Here is a 4,269-nt window from a genome sequence, read left to right on the forward strand (position 1 = left end):
ACGTCGGCAAACAATTCGTAGTAGTTTTTTACACGAGTGAAACCCGAAATATCTCTTTTTATCAAAATGAATCATCGTGAAAGCATAAAATCTATTATCAAATCACTTGTTTGTTGAAAGTTTAATTATTTTGTTGAAAATTAATCTTTTTTAATTGAAAATTCAACTACTCAGGTAAAAGTTAAACTACATTGTTAACCATTTATTTGCTTGATTGAAGGCTTATATCTAGTTGGAAATTTAATGTCACTCTTCCATTTTTTAAGATTAATATTTTTCAGTTGAAAATTCGCCTTTTTGTGAAAGTAATTATTCAGTTTGTAATTTCATTTTTGTTGGGTAAAAATGCATGAGTTTCGTGGAAAATTAATTTTTTGCTGAAAAATCATATTTTTTGTTTGAAAATTCAATTTTTGTAAAGAAAATTTGTCTTTTGGCTTGAAGGTTCAATAATTCAGATTAAACTTTTATTTATTTTTTGACTGAAAAATCTTTATTTGTTAGAAATTCTTCTTTTTGTTAGTTTTAACATTCTTTTTGTAAATATGACACTTTTTCGTTAGGAATTTTTCTTTTGAGGTTGAATATTCAAATATTATGGACAAAATTCAATTATTTTGTTGAAAATTTCAGTATTTTGTTAAAAAGCCATCTTTTATAATAGAAAATACATTTTTTGTTTTAAATAAATTTAAAAATTCTAAATTTTTAAAAAAATACTGTTTTATTCAGTTTATAAAATATGCTATATTACAAATATAACACGAGTAAAATGCTGGTATTTGAATATTAAAGATTTGAAATGAGAAATTAGTCAAGAAAAAATCAGAGAATTTTGAGAGTGTTCTCAGTTTCGCATTTTTCACAAGAGGCTCTACAAGCGATGCAAATTAACTAAATCCGAATTCACGCGTCCAAGTTGTCCGGGAGTGGGCTTTCCTTATACTACTTCGTGATTCATATTTTGCTGCTGATAATTTTGTAAAATTTTTAATTTTTTTTTAATGTTTAATTTTTTTGTAAATTTAGTAAAATTTTCATTTTTCTTGGATAAAAATGCAATTATTTATTTGAAATTTTAAAAACCTAATGTTAACTATTTTTTTTAGCTCATCTGTTTTAGAAGAAATTTCCTCTTTCTTGAATAAAATTGCAATGCTCAATTGAAAATTTAACTCTTCGTTGAAAGTTTGTATTTTTGATTTTAAAATTTGCTTTCTTTAGTAAAAATGTCATCTTTCTTTGATAAAAAATACAACTATTTGGTTGAATCTTAAAATGTTTGGTTAAAGTCATACTTTTTGGTTGAAAATTCTACTCTTTTGTTAAAAAATTTAACTATTTCGTAGAAAATTCATTTTTTGTTTAAAATTTATACTTTAGTGTTGAAAAATGAACTGTAATATTATCTGGATGAATGTTCAACTTTAAACAAAAAAATGTGTCGTTTTTTATTGAAAATTCATCTGTTTTGGTACAAATTTCATCTTTCAAAATATTTCTTTATAATTCTATATAATTCTAAGTATTTCGTTTTTTATTAAAAATTCATCTGTTTTAATACAAATTTCATATTTCAAAATGCATCTATTTGGTAAAGAATTCAACAATTTTGTTAAAAATTCATCCTTTTTGGTTAAAAATAGGTTTTGTTTTTATTAAAAATTTCAATTTTTTCGTAGAAACTTACTTCATGTTTAAAATTCATATTTTTATCGTGAAAAACAACTGAAATCTTTTTTATCAGAGAATTTATCTTTTTGATTTAAAAATTCATCTGTTTTACTATACATTTTATTTAATTTTTATGAAAATATAACTTTTTGGTTAAAAATGATTCTTCTTTGCTTGAGTACTCAACTTTTTTTTAATGATTTGGTTGAATTACTTTGTTACGAAATCATTTTTTGTTGAAGATTTATATTTTTAGTTGAAAATTTATCTTTTTTAACTGAAAATGTAACATTTCCATTTTTTTAATTGATCTTTTTTTACTTAAAATTCCTATTTTTTTTGTAAAAAAAAATACTTATCTTGGCGACTTTAATAAAATAGTTATATTTAACAATAACATTGAAACTTTACCAAAATAGATGGATTTTTAACCAACGAAGATAAATTTTCAAACAAGTTTAAATAATTTTACAGAAAAAAATGTCAACCATTTGTATTCAACAAATATGGATGAATTTTTACGAAAATAGTAACATCCTCAAGGAAAAAGATGAATTTTCAACGAAGCAGATTAATTTTTTACCTAAAGACGAATTTTTAACAAAATAGTTAAATTTCCAAAGCGAAAAAGTAAAATATTTTTAAAAACAGTTGAATTTTTAACCAAATAGTTTAATTTTGAACCAAAGAGATGAATTTTCCGCCAATGAAATTAATGTTCTACCAGAAAAGTTAAATATTCAACAAAACAGTTGAATTTTCAAACTAAATATATGATTTTCAAAAAAAATTTGAATTTTTTACCAAATACTTACATATTTTAATTAATAGCTTATTTTTAACAAAAAAATTGAATTTTGTAACAAAAATATAAATTTTCAAACAAAAAATATAAATTTTCAACAAAAAAGTTAATTTTACAGCCAAATAGTAGTAACATTTTAAACTAAAATGATGTGTCTTCAATAAAAAAAATGATCCAAAATAGACAAAAATTTAACAAAATAGATGAAATGACATTAAATTTTCAACCAAAAAATATGAATTTTTAGAAAAATAAATCATTTTCGACTAGATAGTTGCATTTTCTGACGAGAAAGTATTTTTCAACACAAATTTTATTTCCTGCCAAATATATAAATTTTAAAATAGATTATTTTTAACAAGATACTTGAATTTTCTACCAAACGTATGAATTATTAAAAAAAAAACAAATAATTTCCAACAAAATGATAGAATTTCAAACAAAAAAGACATATATTCTACAAAGCAGTTGAATTTTAACGAAATAGTTTAATTCTCTACCAAACAGTTCCATTTTCAATAAAAAAAGATTAATTTTCGGTTAAAAAGATGCATGTTCAAAATCCAGTTAAGTTTTTCAGCTAAAAAGTAATTTTTTTTTAGAAAACAGATCACTTTTAAATCGGAAAAGATGAATTTTCAAATTATAGTTGAATTTATATCTTACGAATTGTCCAGAAACAGTTGAATTATTAACCCAAATATACGATTTTTCGACAGAAATTTAAATTTCTACCAAATAGTTGAATTTTGAAATATAATAATTTTAACAAAATACTTCAATTTTCTATCGAAAATTGAAGTGTTTTTTAACCCCAAAACATGCATTTAAAAAAAAATTAAGTTCCAAATAACAGTCGAATTCTCGGCTAAAAATGATTTTTTAATAGAAAAGTTGAAATTTCAACGAAAAGAGATGAATTTTGAATAGTCAAATATTGAAACAAAAAGATAATTTTTCCACCAAGAAGATAAATGAAGTTTCAATGAAAACAGATGAATTTTTAATAGTTAAATTTTGAAGTTGAAGTGGAATTTTCAACACGAAAATACTCATTTTCAGCAAAAAAAAAGTTAATTTACAACCCAACAGTTGCATTTTTAATCAGAAAGGATGAATTATCATTCAAGAAGATTAATTTTCTACAAACAAAATTTTTTTTAAGAAAATAAATGAATTTGTAACCGAATAGTTGAATGTTTAACTAGAAAATATCAACACCAAAAATGGTATTTTATTATTACATTTTCAGTTTAAAAAATTAATTCCAAAAAAATAAAACCGAATTTTCAACGAAAAATACAGAATTTCCAATCAAATAATTGAAGTTTTAGATAAGAAATATAATTTTCAATTAAAAATGGAGAAGTTAAATACTCATTTAAAATAATTAATTTCCATTCAAAAATAAAATGAAGTTTCAACAAAATAGTTAATTTTTTAAACAAATAGCAGAAATTTTAACTAAACGACTTTATCAAAAATATAATTTTTCTTCTCAGGTAAAATAAAATTAACTTTTAACCAAAAATAGTCGGATTTTCTTAATGAGATCTATTAATCCAGGTCGCATTTAATCGTAAAAAAGGAGAAGTTTCTTTAAAACAGTGGAATATGGGAAAAAATCTGAAATAGTCTGAAACTCTGAAATACGAAAAAGATTTTCAAACCTTATTACAATATTATTTAATTATACCATTGTAATCTTCGTAAAATTCGCAAACGTTGATCAAATGTATCATCAGGACACGTAATAAACGTTATCTAAGTTTGTGGCGTTACTTCCACTG

The 4,269-nt window shown here is 22.2% G+C and overlaps 1 protein-coding gene across 3 annotated transcripts in view; it reads right to left on the reverse strand.

Annotated features, from left to right (window-relative positions):
* The window catches only part of LOC117170559 (PP2C-like domain-containing protein CG9801), a 44,286-nt gene that overhangs the window by 19,455 nt on the left and 20,562 nt on the right, over window positions 1-4,269 (reverse strand). The gene's annotated exons all lie outside the window — the stretch shown is intronic.

The sequence above is a fragment of the Belonocnema kinseyi genome, chromosome 4 (assembly GCF_010883055.1).
Source record: "Belonocnema kinseyi isolate 2016_QV_RU_SX_M_011 chromosome 4, B_treatae_v1, whole genome shotgun sequence".
In the NCBI taxonomy this organism is placed as follows: Eukaryota; Metazoa; Arthropoda; class Insecta; order Hymenoptera; family Cynipidae; genus Belonocnema; species Belonocnema kinseyi.